Source organism: Capricornis sumatraensis, chromosome 3 (assembly GCF_032405125.1).
Source record: "Capricornis sumatraensis isolate serow.1 chromosome 3, serow.2, whole genome shotgun sequence".
NCBI classification, from domain to species: domain Eukaryota; kingdom Metazoa; phylum Chordata; class Mammalia; order Artiodactyla; family Bovidae; genus Capricornis; species Capricornis sumatraensis.
The window spans coordinates 171,071,466-171,091,330 of NC_091071.1; the positions used below are offsets into that span (position 1 = coordinate 171,071,466).

The 19,865-nt window shown below is 46.2% G+C and overlaps 1 pseudogene; it reads left to right on the forward strand.

The window, feature by feature from the left end:
- The first annotated feature begins 10,050 nt into the window (after nt 1–10,050).
- Nucleotides 10,051–10,674, forward strand: LOC138077059 (eukaryotic translation initiation factor 3 subunit K pseudogene; annotated as a pseudogene).
- Nucleotides 10,675–19,865: the final 9,191 nt, after the last annotated feature.

Genomic DNA, 19,865 nt, shown 5'->3' on the forward strand with positions numbered 1-19,865 from the left:
CAGAGGTTTAATCCTTTCTGGGCTTCCCTTGTGGCTCAGTAAAGAATCCTGCCATGCGGGAGACCTGGGTTCGATCCCTGGGTTGGAAAGATCGCCTGGAGAGGGGAAAGGCTGCCCACTCCAGTATTCTGGCCTAGAGAATTCCATGGTGGTCTCAAGAGTCGGACACGACTGAGTGACTTTCTCTTCACTTTAACCCTTTCTATTGTGAAACTCACACACTTGGAGCCTCCCAGTTTCCAAGATTCAGTTTTCTTGAGATTTGCCTTTTGTGGGAAAAAGATGAAGACAGAGAGCCAGCAGGTCTCTGGGTCCTTTCTAGAGTAACCAAGCTTGGGAGGGAGAACTCCTGTTCACCCCATTCCTAAGCACAAACTTTTTGGCTACAAGTGAAACTCAGTTTAAACTTCAGGGCCCCTCCCAAGGCTGTGGAGCCAGTCAAGTCGTATGCTCATGTATTTTTATAAAACGTGCACAAATGAGATATTTTAGTCACAGCTGGACATGTGAAATGTGAAATACCAACAGTTAGTCCAAGAGGTGTGCCAGGTGATTAGTTAATACAAATACATTTTCTGATGTTTGTGGTATTTTTCAGTTTTTGAAATTTGGGATTTATCATGACTTTTTTTCTTAGTCTAAATAAATGTTCACTTTGGGTATACATTTTATACCTATAATCCTATACCTCTTTTTAAAAAATTTTATTTATATATTTGGCTGCAGCACATGGCATCTTAGCTCCCCCACCAAGGATCGAACCTGCACCCCCTGCAGTGGAAGCACAGATTTCTTTCTTTGTTTCTTTTTAAAACTATACATTTATTTACTTCGTTGCACTGGGTCTTGGTTGCTGCATGCAGGCTTTCTCTAGCTGTGGCGAGGAGGGGCTGCTCTCTATCTGGTGCACAGACTTCTCCCTGTGGTGGCGCCTCTTGTTGCAGAGCACAGGCTCTAGGCACACAGGCTTCAGTAGTTGTAGCACACAGGCCCAGTTGCTCTGAGGCACATGAGATTTTAATTCCCGAACCAGGGATCAAACCTGGGTCCCCTGCACTGGCAAGTGGATTCCTCTCCACTGTGCCACTAGAAGAGTCCAGAAGCATAGATTTCGAACCCCTTGACCCCCAGGGGATTCCCCTATATTTCTTTTCTTAAAGAGGGCGTCCTAAATTGTAAAAGCTCGATGACCAGTATGACCCGCATCTGCCCGAGTGGGGTTCCAGAGGCTGACTACTCACTCCAGACCTTAGCCGCTTCTGGAGTTAAGAACTGATCCTTCCTGATCAGTTCTTGGATCTAACTGATCCTTCCTCGCCCTTCGATCAGTCTCCCCTACTTTGTGGTCCACATCCACCCGGGTAGAGGACTCATGGTTAATAGGAATGCCAAGGGGATAGGGCTACATGGAAACTCAGAGATAATTAGTAGTAAAATGTTTTGTTTTGTTTTTACTTTTTATTTTGAGATTGTTTCAGATTCATAGAAAAGTTGCAAGAAGAATCAAAGAATTCCTGTACACGCTTCACCCAGATTCCCTAGCTGTTAAAAATTTAACTCATTTGTTATCACTCTCTTTCCCTTCCCAGTCTTTCTATATATACTTGGCTATTTCTGAGTAAATTGGAGACATAATGTTCCTTTTCCCCTAAATGAGTCAAAGTGTGCTTCCTAAAGATACAAGAACATCCTCAAACTTAATCATAATACTGTTATCAAAGTCAAGATGATACACTGAAACCTACAGACTTTCCTCCGGTTTTATCAGTTGTCCTGCTAAGGGTCTAATAGTGTCATTTCCTGTCCAGACTCAATCCAGGATCACTCGATCACTCGTGCCATCAAATTCTCACATCTCTATCTTTTTTTTTTTTTTTTTACTTTATTTCACTCACATCTCTATCCTTTTTTTTCATCTCTCTCTCTTTTTAATCTGGAATAGTTCCTTGGTTTTTATCTTTTGTGACATGGCATTTTAAAAAATAATAGGCCTATTAGTTTGTAGAATATCCTTCCACTAGGGTTTGTCTGATGTTTCCTCATGATTAGATTGAAAGTTTGCATTTTTGGCAGAATTATCACAAATGTTGATATATCTTCTCAATACCCCATATCAGGAGATAAGTAATAATATGAACCATTGAATGCTGAAGCTGAAACGCCAATAGTCTGACCACGAGATGCAAAACTCATTTGAAAAGACCCTGATGCTGGGAAACATTGAAGGTGGGAGAAGAAGGGGACAACAGAGAGTGAGATGGCTGGATGGCATCACCAACTCAATGGACTTGAGTCTGAGTAAACTTCGGGAGTTGGTGATGGACAGGGAGGCCTGGTGTGCTGCAGTCCATGGGGTCGCAAAGAGTCGGACACCACTGAGCGACTGAACTGGACTGGAGCTGGATTGTATGTTGAACTTGAGTCACTTGGTTGAGGTGTCAGTTTTCTCCACTGTCAAGTTGCTATCCTTTCTCTTTATAATCAGTAAATATCACCATACATTGTGATGACAATCCACTGTTAATCCTTGCCTAAATCAATTATTATTTGGATAGTTACCAAGTCTGACTTTCTAATTCTGCTATCTTTCTACACTTGTTAGAAGAGCTTTCCCTTCTCCATTTGTTCATTCATTTATTTTATCTTTTTAATATTTTTTATTTATTCGGCTGCCCCGGCTCTTAGTTGTGGCATGGGGGATCTAGTTCCCTGACCAGGAATCAAAGCTAGGCCCCCTGCACCGGGAGTGCAGAGTCTTAGCCACTGGACTACCAGGAAAGTCCCTGTTCATTTTATATCAGAATGAATTCATGGATTTCTTTTATATTCCACTATCAACCATTGTTCTGAGGCTTAAATTGCCCCCAGTTTGGCCAGTGGGACCCACTTCAAACTGGTGTCTTCATTGCGCTTTGAGTACTTCTTGCTTTCTGGTAAAGCAAGCTGTCCCAGGCTCACCTGTCCTTCCCCCACCCATCCTGAGATCAGCCATCTCTTCAGGGAGCCAAGTATGTTGGAGACGGAAGGTATTAGGCGGAGTCCAGCTCCTGTCAGTCTAGTGCTTTCAGTTTATAAAGTCTGCTGCTGCTGCTAAGTCACTTCAGTCGTGTCCAACCCTGTGCGACCCCATAGACAGCAGCCCACCAGGCTCCCCCATCCCTGGGATTCTCCAGGCAAGAACACTGGAGTGGGTTGCCATTTCCTTCTCCAATGCATGAAAGCGAAAAGTCAAAGTGAAGTCACTCAATTGTGTTCGACTCTTCGACACCCCATGGACTGCTGGAGTGGGGTGCCATTGCCTTCTCCATTATAAAGTCTAACATCTCCTATTTACTAAAAAGCCTCAGGCTTGGACAGAGGTGAGTTTGAGTGTGGAAATTGCTTACTGGCTTTGTCACCTTAGATGATACACAATGGCAGCAATGATGCCTACCCTCAGAGTCGTTGCAAGGATGTAAACTCCAGAAGGGCAAGCACCATTGTCTGCTTTTGACCACAGCATCTCCAACAAGGGCCTGAGGACAATGGGAGCTCCGTAATAGTTTTTTTTTCTTTTTCTTTTGTTTACTTATTTATCTTTGGCTGCCCTGGGTCTTTGTTGTGGCACACAAACTCTTTGTTGTATATGGGCTTTCTCTAGTTGCTGTGAGCCGGGGCTATTCTCTAGTTGTGGTGCTTCTTGTTGCAGTGGCTTCTATTGTTGTGGAGCCCGGCCTCCAGAGCTTGGGCTCAGTAGCTGTGGAGCACAGGCTTGGCTGGCTCGAGGCCTGTGGGATCTTAGTTCCCCCACCAAGGAGCCAACCCGTGTCCCCTGCATTGGCAGGTGGATTCTTAACAGCTTGACCACTAGGGAATTTTCTGTAATAGTCCTGAAGGATGGAACGACCTGAGATGCGAGGTGTGAAGTGTTAGCCCTGTGTCTGGTGCACACACACAGCTTGCGGTCAAGGGTGGCCGCTGTTCTCTGTTTTATGGATACTTATATATGCTCAGAGTTAGAGCTAATTGTCAGGGGGGCATTGGTGATGGGCCAGCTAGAGGCCTCTGCCCCTCGCAGAGGAAGGAAGGATTTGGACTGAACAGATAAAAACAAAGACAAACACATACTGGCCTAAGTGTGCTGGGAAGGAGGCCACAGACAGGCAATCAAGCCCAGAGGAAGCGGCAGCTGGAAATCAGTCAGAGGTTCTGGAAGCCGTGTGGCCGGGCTGGACCCCCGGCGGGTGGAGGGTGAGGTATGGGTGTGGGCAGATAAGAGGTAGGGGGAACTGATCGAGGCAGACTTCTGGGGGACAGGAAGGAGTTTTGTGCTAGACTTGGGCAGACAAGTGGACGAGGCTGTACTTCAGAGCCCCTGCCTAAGACGCCCGATCTTGAGCAAGACACAGAGCCCACGTTGTGGGGGCCTCCTTATCTCACAGGGAGCCCAGGACACCACCATCAAGGAACCTCTAGCCTCTGGGGGAGACCCAGACCCTGCTGTTGGGGATCTCATACCTTCTCACCACCAACCTTGCCCCCTCCTCCTGGTTCTGCTCCCTGCTCCCCCTCCAAATGTGGTTGGACTTTTAGCCCCTTGGCGTGTCTCCCATCTGTCCAGGAAGCCTAAGGACCTTGCAGCAGGCTTCATTTCTTAAAAGCCCCTCCTTTATTCAAGGCTCTGAGGGTTTCCTGGAAACGGCGTGGTGGTGAGAGTCAACTTCTAAGTGGCCACCAGTCTCTCCACCGGGGTTATTTTGGAAGGTGACACCTTCCCCCGGCTTACCACAGTCCCCTTCCAGAGCACCCCCGGATGCTATGACAGCTGACAAAGGGAAACCACAAGACCAGAAGTTGAGCCAGTCTGCTTAGGAGGAGGCAGGGACAGAGCGTGGGAGGGGGACAAGGTCCCTGCTTGGCACACCCATGCGGGCTTAAGGTAGGGGTTGCAGGGCCAGCAGGCTTTGATGCCACAGAAGCAGCCACTTTGCCATGGCAGCTTCTGTCCAGGAGTCAATCTTTAAGGGGCTCTGAGTAGCAGGTTCTACGTCTGGAACTCTTTTTCCATTGCACCCATTTTGAGGTGTGGAAACTAAGAAAGTAACTTAAAGAAGCTCCAACAGCAAGTGAGTGACAGAATCAGGCTCAAACCCAGCTCTCTCAGTTCTGTCCTGCGTCCTCTTTCCACAATCCCAGTTACCCACCCTTGCCCAGGAATCCACAGAATCCAGAACTTTCTAAACTGTTTCCTGAGACTTCATGGAATATTCTGACAAAATTGAGGCTAGTGATATTTATTTCTTTTAAAATGCATTGGAAAAGTACATGCATAACAGAAACTAAACACGTTTCTATGATGGGTCTTATTGTGACACACGTTATCGCCTTTACCAAATGGTGTGCCATTCCCAAGGGTGATGTGTGCCCCAAGCGTCATGGCCAAAATCCTTCACCACATTCTCTTTGAGGCCACACTTCCCATGGGTGACTCTCAGGCAGAGACTGACAAGCACAGGAAGGCAAGGCCATCCTGGGAGGCAAAGGAGCTTGTGATGCGCAATTTCGTTTTTTTGTTTTAGTTTTTACCCATGCATCTTGTGGGATCTTTGTGCCCCAAACTGAGATCGAACCTATGCCCCTTGCAGTGAAAGCACAGAGTCTTAACCCCTGGACCACCAGGGAGGTCCCTGCGATAGGCAGTTTTGGACTGAGGACTCCCCAGTGGTTCTGCTGAAACTTTCCTAGAATTGCACCTCAGTCTGAAGTGTTTCCTGCCCACTCCTCCTTCCTTCCTTCCTCTGTCTTCCATGGGGGTTTCACCTGCACTGTGGTCTGCCAGGGCTCCCACCTTCCTCTGGCTCCTTGCCCATTTTCCCTCACAGGTATTTTCCCCAATAAATCAGTCCCACGTCTAATCCCCTCTTAACAATGGCTTCTCAGAGGACCTGAACTAACACATCAAGAATTCCTCCAAGTTTCACAGACTAGTCTCCAATGCATATATGCATTGTTTCAACAAATATTTCTCCACTTTCATAGGAATGTATTCACCAACCACATGTTTAATTGCGGTCAAGCGATTTGATCATTTTACTATGTTTTGCAACTTGTAATTTCAGCGTGTGACTGTGATGCTCAATGCTTGTTGTCTATCAAAATAGGAGTCAATTTTTGGATCATTTCTTATAGCAGTTAATTTATGACATCTTTGTTGGTTTGTGAGAGGCTGGGCTGTCTCCTTTAACCTGGAGGTCATCACCTCCTGGCAGTGGTCTGCTAACATACCTTTACTTTGTAAGTGTTCCATAGTAAAGTTTGGGAAGAGCCGCCAGAACCCATCTTGAATGTGCATACCTTCTCAACTGCTGATGCTGCTCAGGGCAATGGACTTTAGACAGCTCCTTCTGGCTGAGGACCGAGCAGTCTGGTATTGCCATAATCCACAGGGAACAGTCCCAGAATCTGTGCCTGCCCACTCTGTCCAGAAAGGAGGACCCTCAGTTCTGTAAGACGCCTCATGTTGACCCCTTTGGTTTCCTTTGATGTGTTGTGTGTGCGCGCTCAGTGAGTTGTGTCCGACTCTTTGCGACCCCACGGACTGTAAGCCCACCAGGCTCCTCTGTCCATGGAATTCTCCAGGCAAGAATACTGGAGTGGGTTCCCGTTTCCTACTCCAGGGGATCTTTCCAATTCAGGAATCAGATCCATGTCTCTTGTGTCTCCAGCATTGGCAGGTAGGTTCTTAACCACTGTACCACCTGGGAAGCCTCTGATGTGTTGTTGCTGCTGCTGCTGCTAAGTCGCTTCAGTCGTGTCCGACTCTGTGCAACCCCATAGACGGCAGCCTACCAGGCTCCCCCGTCCCTGGGATTCTCCAGGCAAGAACACTGGAGTGGGTTGCCATTTCCTTCTCCAATCCATGAAAGTGAAAAGTGAAAGTGAAGTCGCTCAGTTGTGTCCGACTCTTCACGACCCCATGGACTGCAGCCTACCAGACTCCTCCATCCATGGGATTTTCCAGGCAAGAGAGTACTGGAGCTGATGTGTTGTTAAGAGTGACCAAATCTAGAGGTGATACTATCCTTGGATTCCTTGAGGGTTTTGATCAAGATGAGGGAAATATTTTTAGTTAAAATATATTTACTATGAACAGTGTCTTTACTTTCTCTCATATGCTTTCCAAAGTATTTTTACAAATGGCTCCTTTAAATTTTTTTTTTACTTTTACTTTTTTTTTGGCCATGCAGCATGTGGGATCTTAGTTCCCCAGCCAGGGATCAAATCTACATCCCCTGCAATGGAACCGCAGAGTCTTACCCACTGGACCGCCAGGGAAGTCCCCTACAATTTGCTCATTTGGCATTTCTTTCAATGTACGTATACAGATTTATTTCCTTATTTGCTTTTTGGTCTTCCACGCTGCATGGGCTTTTCTCTAGTTGCCATCAGTGGGGGCAACTCTGCTGCAGAGCTCAGGCTTCTCCTTGCAGAGCACGGGCTCTGGGGCTCATGGGCTTTGATCGTTGCAGCTCTGGGGCTCAGCGGTTTCGGTCCCTGAGCTCCAGAGCACAGGCTCAAAAGTTGTGGCACACAGGTTTTGTTATTCCACGACATGTGGGTTCTTCCCAGATCAGGGATCGAACGCATGTCTCCTGCATTTTCAGGAGGATTCTTTACCACTGAGCCACCAGGGAAGACCTGCTCGTTTAGTTTTTAAAGTGATTCTGTGATTCTTCGAGCATAGGCTCTGGGGTGGGGTCTGGGTTCAAATTCTAGCTTGTTTTGTGACCTTGGGCAAATCATTTAAAATCTCTGAGCCTTATTTCCTTTTCTGTGTAATAAAACTGCCACCTCCTCTGGCAGGATGAAGTGAGGTCATGGAGATGTTGTGGTTGCCTGGGCAGGGGTTGCATCAGAGAAGGTCTGATTGGCTAAACTGGGGGTCTGAGGAGCCGCAAAGCAGGTTGAGTCATTAGTGATGTGGTGAGAATGCCTTCCCTGGTCCAGGCAGAAGAAGCAGTCCCCGCTCTGTGCTCCCGCAACACTTTCTCTGTCCCTTAAAGGCCTTCAGCATTATCCCTTATTGGAGTCTTTTCTACCCAGCCTGGGAGATTTGGGGTTGCCAGAAGTAGGTGTTAAGTCTGCTGAGGTTCAGGCATTAGGAGTTAGCATGGACCCCTCAGGCCCATGTGTGTGGGGACTGAGGAGTCCTCAGGAGAATGAAATGCCCATGAGGTTGAGCGAGAGTCACGGGGTCGGGCCGCTCAGCGGCCCCACTCGTCAGAGTCGAAGGAACTGGCGCCACGGAGGGCTCTGATGAATGGGAGAGCACGAGGTGCCGTTTCAGCTCCTTCACCCTCTGCTGACAAAGCGGGACTGGGGGCGTGAGTGGGACACCCTTTTCATCGCTGAGAACAGAGCATGTTGTGGGTGTGACTTGCTGGCCCAGCACTGGGGGAGCCCCACAAGAGGCAACACCCCTGGCTTCCACACCCTTGTCTTCCCATGAAGGCAGATGATGGCATGCTTGGGAGCCCACAGAGCCATCCCCGGAACCTCTCAGAAAAACCCTCCCGACATCTACGTTCATCCAGCTCTTTCTCTGGGTGAGGTGCTGTCTTAAGCACTTTCCAGACATGGTCTGCTACAGTCTCCATAACAACTCCACGTCTGTTCCAAGTCCTATTTTGTGAAGGAGATAAGGAAACAAACAGACACGTCACGGAATTTGCTCAAGATGCAAGCTAGAGAGGCAGAGGGATTTGAACCTAGTCTGGTTGACTCTAGGGCCATGGGCTATGAACCAAAATCCTCAGCTGATACAGGAGAACTAATTGAGGACGATTTCAAGGCTGGGTTGCAGTGAAGTAGTTGCTATTGACGTGCCCCCATTTATTCCCAATAAATGGGGTAGGCTGGGTGTTTGGGTTCCATGTACAACCCAGCTATGCTAGGCACCTACCTGGCATTACGTAAGTGTCTGTTGTGAGACAGCTATGGCAGCAAGAGAAGCTCTGTGCCAGAACCGTGGGCCTTCCTGGTACCTAAATCTCTAGACTCTGGGGTCAGGAGGAAGCTACTTGGCCTTGGCAGTGCCTCCCGGCCAGGGCTCTGAGGTCCTCCTGGCTCCCAGCATGAACACAGCGCCACAGCATCACACTTGTCCTACATTCTTTGCTCTTTGCAGATGACCAAAGATGGTAAAAAAGCTCGACAGACGGCTTATGATTCAGCTCTACCGCTTAGCGGCTGTGTGGCCTCAAACAACTCAAAGGTGAATTAACCTTTCTGAGCTCAGTTTTTTAATCTGTTAAATAGGGGGAAGACTATCCACCTCATAAGGCTGTGGTGAGGAATACACGAGGAAACAAATGTCAAGCACCCTGATGCTGGAAAAGATTGACGGCAAAAGGAGCAGGGGGCGGCAGAGGATGAGACGGTCAGATAGCCGTCACTCACTCAGTGGACATGAATTTGAGCAAACTCCGGGAGATGGTGGAGGACAGAGGAGCCTGGCATGCTGAAATCCACGGGGGCCACAAAGAGCTGGACGTGACCTAGCGACTGAACAACCACTGAACTTCCTAAAAACGGCAACGCACTTCAGTTTTTTTGTCTGTGGAATTCCATGAACAGAGGAGCCTAGAGGGCTATGGTCCATGGGGTTGCAAAGAGTCGGACACGACTGAAGCAAAGTTCACAATAGAAAAGTTCTAATTTTCCTCCTCCTCTTCATCACTGTTACTGTTACTATACCATCTCCATTCTCAGGACTAGGATCTTTCTCTACACTTTGATTCTGGGTCCCCTCTCCGGATGTGAAGGTCCAGACACCCAGCTAGCCCTGTCGGTCCTTGGAGAGCAGAGCTGCCCTCAGGGGAGCAGGTTAGAGCCAGGTCTCAGAGCCAGGAGACCTGAGTTCTCCTCTCAGCAAGGCCACCAATTTGCCATAGGACCACAGGTCAATCACTTTTTCTCTCTAAAGAGCAGTTTCCCCACTTCTCCAGTTCTCGAGGATGCAGCCCGGCAGGGTCTTCAGCTCCATCCCCGGTGTGGGAGGCGACAGCTGTCATGGTGATGTTTGAGCAGATGAGAGCAAACGCAGGCAAGTCACTCAAGGGGATGGACAGGTACAGTCCTGAGAACCTGGCCACCCTGGACCACTATGTGAAGACGCAGGCCAAGGAGAATATTTATCATCTGGAAGCCAACCTGGCTGTGTTGAAGCTGTACCCAGCCTTTCTCCAGACCACAGTCACTGCCCAGATCCTGCTAAAGGCCCTCACCAACCTGCCCCACGCTGACCTCATGCTGGGCAAGTGTGGCAGGAAGAATGGCCCACCCAGCCAATTTTGTCCCTCAGAGACCTGCTGGGGACCGGCCACTTCTGGTCCTTCTGGTAAGCCCTGGATAAAAACATGGATCTCTTGGAAGGTATAACTGGCTTCGAAGACTCTGTCCAAAATCTGCCATGTTGTGGGCATCACTTATCAGCACATCAGTCTCTGGCTGCTGGCTGAGATGCTGGGGGATCTGACGGGCAGCAAGCTAAAGGTGCGAGTGAGCAGTATGGCTGGAGTCCCGACGAGCTAGACAAGACCTCCATCTGTAGCCAGGAAGAGAGCATTAAGCCCAAGAGTGTCATGGAGAAGATAGACTGACAGGGGGTCCAGCATCATGGCTTCCTCCCAGTAACAGGTGTTTAATATAGATCTGTTGGCTTCTCAAAACACAAACAAACAAACAAAAAACCCATCACGAATTGTTTCCCCGTGGGTGAGTAGGGAGAGTCGTACCTGCCCAGCTCACCTCACTGGGCTGTTGTGAAACCAACACAGGGGTATGAGAGCCTCTGTGAGGGTAGGGCCCTGTGTAGAGTGATTGGGTTTCTTAGAAGAAAAACAAGGGATGCAGGAACCCAGAGGAGCCAAGTGATCTCCTGCCTCTGATCACAATTCTTCCTCTTCTTTGCCTGTTTCATTCATTCATTCAACATATATTGATCAAGCACCTACTATGTACCAGGGAGTCTTATAGGTCCTGGGGACACAGCAGTGAACTAAACCAAAATCTCTGCCTTCATGGAACTTCCATTCTAATGGAGAGACACAGACACTAAATGAAGTTGGATGAGGCCCTACCTCCTCCAGGAAACTTCCCCTGACAACTTTGTCCCCACATCCTCGGTTGGACATTCCCCTCTGGATACCCCTAGTTCAGTGATCACACTGGACAATGATATCCGACGTGTCTGTTTTATCACAACCCATGGTTCTCTTGAGGACAGGGACCTTGACTCATGTTTTCTATCCTTGGCACCAAGCACAAGGCTTGGCATCTGGTTAAGACTCAAGACCCTTTTGTTCAACAAACAAAGGAATGAAGCAAATGGAGTGATTTACGCCACAGGCTTCTAGTTGTTGACTCATTCAACAGGTTTTGTCAGGCAGCCTCCATGGGCAGGTGTGGATGGGTGTGGTTGTGAATAAAGAGATAAAAAGTTTCTGTGTCTTGCCCTGAAGGATGGTATAATCTGAAAAGCAGGAGAGAGGCCAGGAGGAGGGAATGACCATCTACTGAACAGGAGCCCCAGTACATACTTACCTCTCCAGCAAAGTAGGTATTAGTAACTTTTCACAGGTTAAGAAAGAGGTTCATAAAGTCTCAATAACATGCAAGAACAGTGGGGCTGATGTGGGTTTGAGGTCAGCCCAGGCCTCCTACTTTCCCACTGTAATCAGGACACAAGGCAGGATTTGCTCTGTCCCTGTGGGGCAGTCTGCATAAAACGAGGGCTGCAGACCCTCAGAGGTGGGAGAGGTTGCTGAACTGAGGTCCATCTTAGAGGAGGAAACTGCCCACTGTACCTTAAAGGTGGGCAGTTGGTGGGGTGGGGACTGGCAGTGTGGAGGGGGTACTCTCTGAAGGTGTGAAAGTCCTAGGGCCCTGGGAAGATGTCCTTGGAAAGCTCTGAGGCCTGCTGATGGGCAAGCAAGGGAGGGTGGAGTAACCGTCACTGCTTGGGCTCCCTGCTAGAGCATACATTGCTGCAAACCCCATGGCACCTCGTGTACAGCTTGGACTAGGTCGATGTCAACTGAGTGAATAGATCTTTTTCTCCTGACTCCTTGGGGAAGTAATCAGAGTTGTCATCTCAGCCAGATCCTAGCAAAGGACCTGCCACCTTCTGAATGCTCTCTGTGGTACCCAAGTTGCCCCAGTTTTCTGGAGAGGTGTCCTTGACCACTGAGCAAGCCAAAGCCTGCCTGTTGAGATAATTTCTCTTTGAAATGAGGTTTGCCAGCTGCTTTCCTCAGACTGAAAGGGGAATGGATCACACACCAAAAGTAACAGGTCTGCATACAGGGTGCTGATGGAAGGCTTCACACTCTGGAGTCAGAATGTCTTCAGACCCCTTCTCTGCCTTCGTGGCTTACTGATCTTAAGCAAGTCCTTCATCTTCCCTAAACCTCAGTCTTCTCGTCTGTAAAACAGGGCTACTGGTACCTCGATCATCCAAGCCCCACTTGGGTGGTCTTTCCCTTGCCCTACTCTCCCCTGCCCTACAAAACTGGACCTGCCCCTTTTGGCTCTGAGTTTTAACCATGCAGAGACAGAAAAGGTCAGGGTAAACTTCTGGGAGAAAGGAGGATGCAAAATGAGACTGTTTGTTACTTCACAGGAGGACAAGCTGTGATGATTTGTGAGCTGAACCAAAGAGCTCCAGTTTATGAAAGTGTTGTCAAGTAGCACACTAGCTTCTTAAAATACTTCCTATTTAATCCTCAGTGAAGTATTCTTAATTCCATTCTAAAGATGAGGATAGAGAGGTTCAGGATTGATTGCATGTCTTCATGCAGGACAACTTGGGCAAAGCAGGTGTATTCTTTAAGACTCAGTTGCAAATGAATAAACTGCTATGGAGCACTGCAGGCTACAGACAATGGGGTCACACAAAGTCGGACACGATTGAAGCAACTTAGCACGCATGCATGCCAAGTGGAAAGGGATTCATTCAAGGCTTTAAATACTTCCAAAATAACAAGAAGGGACAGGGGGCTGGTTCTAGAAAAGGCCTCCAGGAATAATTCCAGGACAAACCCACAGAACTGACCAGCCTGGGGAGTTGCTCCCTTTGCTTCGCTTGGCAAGGTGGAGAATCTGTAACTGCTGGCTCCAGACCTATGCCAGATCTGCAAGAAAAAAAAAAAAGGTGCTTCAAACGTTGACTCTGCTTCCACTGCTGATACTGTTGCAAAAAAGGCTGACTTGGAGCCTTTGACCTTCTTATTTTCACCTCCCAAATCTCACCCAACTGTTTATGGATTGAAGTGAAGTGAAGTCGCTCAGTCATGTCTGACTCTTTGCAACCCCGTGGACTGTAGCCTGCCAGGCTCCTCTGTCCATGGGATTCTCCAGGCAAGAATACTGGAGTGGGTTACCATTTCCTTGTCCAGGGGATCTTCCCAACCCAGAGATTGATCCCAGGTCTCCCACATTGGAGTGGGACACTTTAACCTCTGAGCCATGGATTGAAGTGAAGTGAAGTGAAGTCACTCAGTCGTGTCCAACTCTTTGCGACCCCATGGACTGTAGCCCAACTGGCTCCTCTGTCCATAGAATTCCATCGAATTCTCCAGGCAAGAGTACTGGAGTGGGTTGCCATTTCTTCCTCCAGGGGATATTCCTGATCCAAGGATTGAACCCGGGTCTCCCACATTGCAGTCAGACACTTTACCATCTGAGCCACCAGGGAAGCCCCAAGCCATGGCTTAGGAGAACCATATTCACAGAGTTCTAGCTGCAAGGGAGTCTGGGAAATGTAGTTTTTTTCACAGTGCCAGAAGACATGCTAGAAGGAAGCAAGGGATGTTGAGTACCAAGCCAACATTTCTACAATCCTTCTTGCCAATGCAGAGCTTGTGTATGGAATTACTCTGCTCAGGGCCTGCTCCTGTTCACATACCATTAACTTAAAGGGGGTAGGGTGGTGTGTGCATGTGTGTGTGTGTGCGTGCGCCTGACATAGATTTTAATGGATACTTCAGTAGAGCCCTCATTTCATGGAGCTCCTATTCCAGAAGAAGGCATTCATGGGAAACTCCAGGAAGGTGTTCCAGTGCCAGGAGGCCAGAATATTCTCATCTTTCTCTTCTCGAAATCTTTTATTTGTATTTATTTATTTTTGGCGGTGCTGTGTTGGTTGCTTTGCACAGGCTTTGTCTAGCTGGGGTACGCGGGGGCTACTGTTCATTGTGGTGCATGGACTCCTCATTGCGGTGGCTTCTCTCTTTCCAGTTTGCAGGCTCTGAGCAAGGACTCAGCAGTTGTGGCACACAGGCTTAGGTGCTCCATAGCATGTGGAATCTTCCCAGACCAGGGACGGAGCCCATGTCCCCTGCATTAGCAGGCAGAGTCTTATCCACTGCACCAGCAGGGAACTCCTCAGTTCTCTCTCTTTTAAAGAGCTTTAAGTTATAATACACATACTACATAACTCATCCATTTAAACTGGACATGTCAATGGTTTTTAGTATATTCATAGAGTTGTGTAACCACCATGATCTTTTTTTTAAAAAAAACCATTATCTATTCTAAAACATCTTCGTCACACTAAAAGCAGACACTCTCCATTTCCCACTCCCAATCTCTAGCTCTAAGCAACCACTAATCAACTCTCATCTCCATATACTTGCCTATTCTGGATATTTCATATAAATAGGATCATACAATATGCCATCTTTGTGACTGGTTTCTCTCATTTAATGTAATGTTTTTATTGTTCACCTTGTCATGCATTAATATTTCATTCATTTTTATGAATGAAGAATATCCCATTGTAGGAATAAACCACATTTTGTTTATTTGTTCAATTGATGGACATTTGGTTTCCTTTTTTTTTAAATTGAAGTACAGTGGATTTGTGGATTGTTTCTACTTTTTAGTTATTGTAACTAAAGCTGTTATAAACATTCATATACAAGTTTCTGTATGAACATGTTTTCAAATCTTTCGAGTATATATATATCCACATTAGAATTTTGAGTCATGCTGTAACTGTTTAAATTTTTGAAGAACCACCAAATTATTTTCCACAGTGGCTGTACCATTTTGCATTCCCACCAGCAATGTGTAAGGGTTCCTATTTCTCTATAGTATCATCAACACGTCTTTTATCATATATTTTTAAAAAATTATAACTAGTATAGTGGGTGTGAAGTAGTATCGTGGTTTTGATTTGCATTTCTCTAATGTTTATAATGTTGAGTTTCTGTTGTTGAGCATTTTTTATATGGTTATTGTCCATTTATATACCTTCTTTGAAGAAGTGTCTGTTCCTATCATTTGCCCATTTTTGATTGGATTATTTACTTTTATTAGTTTTTTTCCTTTGTCTATTTTTTCCCCAAACATTAAACTTTTTATTTTGTATTGGGGTACAGCTAATTAGCAATGTTGTGGTAGTTTCAGGTGAACAGCAAAGGGATTCAGCCATACATATACATGTACCCATTTTCCCCCAAACCCCTCACCCATCCAGGCTGGCAGGTGACCCTAAGCAGAGTTCCATGTGCTAGACAATAGGTCTTTGTTGGTTATTCATTTTAAATATAGCAGTGTGTATATGACCTTCCCAAAGTCCCTGGCTATCCTTTCCCCCTGGCAATCATAAATTCTTTTTCTGTCTGTGAGTCTCTTTGTTTTGTGAGTAAGTTCATTTGTATCATTTCCTTTTAGATCCCACATATGAGGGATCTCCTGATATTTCTCCTTCTCTGACTCACTTCACTCAATGTGATACTCCTTAGGGCCACCCATGGTGCTGCAAATTATTTGCTCTTATTATTGAGTTGGATGGACGCGACTCTGAGTGAACTCTGGGAGTTGGTGATGGACAGGGAGGCCTGGCATGCTGCAATTGATGGGGTCGCACAGAGTCAGACACGACTGAGCGACTGAACTGAACTGAACTGAACTGAAGAGTTGTTTATATTTCTGGATTCAAGTTCCTTACCATATGAATGATTTGAAAAATTTTTTTTACCTTTCTGTGAGTTGTCTTTTCACGTTTTTGTTTTTTAAACATCCTATATCAACTGGATAACAGTATCAGGACTGCTCATTTTTTAAATTTTATTTATTTATATTTGGTTGCCCTGGGTCTTCATTGCTGCAGGCCAGCTTTCTCTATTTGGGGTGAGCGGGGGCTACTCTTCATTGAGGTGCATGGGTTTCTCATTTTGGTGGCTTCTCTTGTTGTGGAGCACAGGCCTTAGGGCTTTAGTAGTGGCCACGGGCTTCGTGTCTCCACAGCATGTGGAATATCGCTGGATCAGCGACATCTATCCCCTGCACTGGCTGGCAGATTCTTATCCACACTGTACCACAGGGAAGTCTTCACTTTTTTTTTTTTTAAGAAAACTTTGTTTACTGAAATATGACTGCAATATAGAAAAGATGGCTAATGAACTTGATTGCAAGATATTAATACTCTACACTTTTCATGTTCTTCTTTTAAAAAATAATTTATTGGGGTGAAATTCACGTAACACAAAATTAACCATTTTAAAATGAACAATTCACTGCTAGAGCCTGGTGGGCTACAGTCCATGGGGTTGCAAAGAGTCGGACATAACTGGACAATGAAGCACAGCCCAGGACATTCAGAACATTGTACCACCGCCACCTGTATTTAATTCCAAAACGCTTCCATAACTCCCAAGTGAAATCCCTTACCCATTAAGCAATTTCTCTTCATTCTCTCTTCCCCTCAACCCTTGACAATGTCCAATCTGCCATCTCTATGAATTTGTCTATTCTAAACATCGTATCGGAGAAGGCAATGGCACCCCACTCCAGTACTCTTGCCTAGAAAACCCCACGGATGGAGGAGCCTGGTGGGCTGCAGTCCATGGGGTCGCAAAGAGTCGGACACGACTGAGTGACTTCACTTTCACTTTTCCCTTTCATGCACTGGAGAAGGAAATGGCAACCCACTCCAGTGTTCTTGCCTGGAGAATCCCAGGGACGGGGGAGCCTGGTGGGCTGCCGTCTATGGGGTCGCACAGAGTTGGACATGACTGAAGCGACTTAGTAGCATACATCGTATAAATGGAATCATATAATATGTAGCTTTTTTTTTGACTGCACTGGGTCTTCATTGTGGCACGCAGTCTCTCTGTAGCTGCAGCGTGTGGGTTTAGTTGCCCCACAGTATGTGGGATCTTAGTGACCCAATGAGGGACAGAACCACGTCTACTGCACTGGAAGGTGGACTGACTTTCTGCATTTGATTTCTTTCACTTAGCATAGTGTTTGGGAGGTTCCTGCACATTCTATGCTATTCTATCACGTAAAACTGCAAGTGTTAGTTGCTCAGTCGTGTCCAACTCCTTGCGACCCCATGGACTGTAGCCCACCAGGGTTCTCTGTCCATAGATTCTCCAGGCAAGAATACTGGAGTGGGTTGCCATTTCCTTCTCCAGGGATCTTCCCAGCCCAGGGGTGGAAACCAGGTCTCCTGCGTTGCAGGCAGATTCTTTACCATCTGAGCCACCAGGGAATTTGTTTATCCATTCATCTGTTGACGGACATTTAGACTCTAGCTTTTGCCTATCGTGAACAGTGCTACTAAGAACATGCAAGCATTTTAAGTGTACTTGTTTGAATACCTGAATTTGTGTCTCATCCACAGATGTACTTGTTTGAACAACTGAATACTTGTTTGTATTCAGTTCCTTTGGTAAATGTCTAGGAGTGGGATTCCTGGGTCATATGGTAATTCTTTCACTTTTTGAGGAATCACCAAACCATTTTCCACAACAGTTGAACCACTTTGTAGCCCTACCAACAATGGATGAGCATTTTCTTCTACATCTTTGTCAGCACTTATTTTCCTTTTTTTTTTTTTTTAATTATAGCCATCCTAGCCTTTTCATTTCTTGATGTAATTCTTGGAAGGACAAAAGTTTTCAATTTTATAAAGTTTAACTTACCTGTTGTATTATTCCTGATCTGAGAGGAAAAGCAAGAAGGCTTTCATTATTATATGCGATGTTAGCCACTTGCCTTTTTTTAAATTCAAATTCTTTTTACTTACTTATCTGGCTGTGTCAGGTCTTAGTTGTGGCACGCAGGATCTTTGCTGCAGCTTGTGGGACCTACTTAGTTCCCTGACCAGGAATAGAACCTGGTCCCTCTGCGTTGGGAGCACAGAGTCTTAGCCACTGGACCACGAGGGAAGTCCTGGCCACTTGCTTTATGTAGACATTCTTTGTTGGGATGAAGAAGTTCCCTGTTCCTAGTTGAGCGAGTGTTTTTATCATGAAAGAGTATTGGATTTTGTCAAGTGTGTTTTCTGCATCTATTGAGATGATCGCGTGGTTTTTGTCTTTTATTCTACTGACTAGTGTATTCCATTGATTAATTTTTGGATGTCAAACCACTTCTGGTATAAATCTTACTTGGTCCAGATGTATAATCTTTCTTTGGTGGTGTTGGATTCTATTTGCTTATATTACGTTGTGGGTTTTTGCATATATATATAGATATATCTATATATTTGCATATATAGATATATTTGCATATATCTCATATATCCATAAGAGATATTTGTCTATAGTTATCTTGTAAGGTCTTTGGTTTTGGTATCAGAGTAATACTGGCCTCATAGAATGAGTTGGGAGTTGTTCTCTTATATTTTTTAGCAGATCTTGTCAAGAACTGGTGTTCTTTGACTGTTCGAAGGAATGTGGGTCATGTCCACAGGAAAGAGCTAGGGCTCTGGGACCCTGGGCAGAGGCGGCTGAATCTGGCACACAGATCTGTCCCGATTAGCGAGCACAGTATTTTAAGACAATTGAACCAACTTTAAAAAAAAAAAAAAATCTAGAGATTTCACAGAAGAAGCCTGATGTTCAGATTCTCTAGAGTCAGAACCTTTGGCAGCAGTGGCCTGTAATTAGGCTGAGTCACGATGAGTGGCCCAGGCTCTCTGGTTTGCCTCAGTCCCCACCTTTCCTTGTTAATCCTGACACCAAGGCTGAGTGTCAGGTACCATTTGTATCATACTATTCTTGGACCACTTTTTGTTAACCGTATGGCCACTGTATGCATTTGCGTGGATGCTGCCTGGTTTACCCTTGCTGGATCTTTGTTTATTTATAAAATGAGGACATTAATAATTCTTAGCTTGGGACATTTTGAGGAAGATTAAAATGAGATGATTAAAAAAAATTTTTTTTTTCGCTGATCTGGGTCTTCATTGCTACTCAAGGACTTTCTCTAGCTGTGACGCATGGGTTTCTCATTGTGGTGGCTTCTCTTGTTGCAGAGAACAGGTCCTAGGGCACCCAGGCTCAGTAGTTGTGGGGCACAGGCTTAGTTGCCCTCCCTTGGCATGTGAGATCTTCCCGGATCAGGGATGAAACGCATGTACCCTGCATTGGCCGGTGGATTCCCAACCACTGGACCACCAGAGAAAGTGACAGTTGTCTAATCGTGTCTGATTCTTTGTGACCCCACGGACTATACAGTCCATGGAATTCTCCAAGCCAGAATACTGGAGTGAGTAGCCTTTCCCTTCTCCAGGGGATCTTCCCAACCCAGGGATCGAACCCAGGTCTCCCACATTGCAGGCAATTCTTTACCAGCTGAGCCACAGGGGAAGTCCAAGAATACTGGAGTGGGTAGCCTATCCCTTCTCCAGCAGATCTTCCGACTCAGGAATCGAACCGGGGTCTTCTGCATTGTAGGCAGATTCTTTACCAACTGAGATATCAGACCACCAGGGAAGTCCTTAAATGAGATGATTGTAAAGAGGTTTAGCTTACAGAAGGTACTCAGCAGATTTAATCTTTGCTTTTTGCTGGCTGCACAGTATTCTG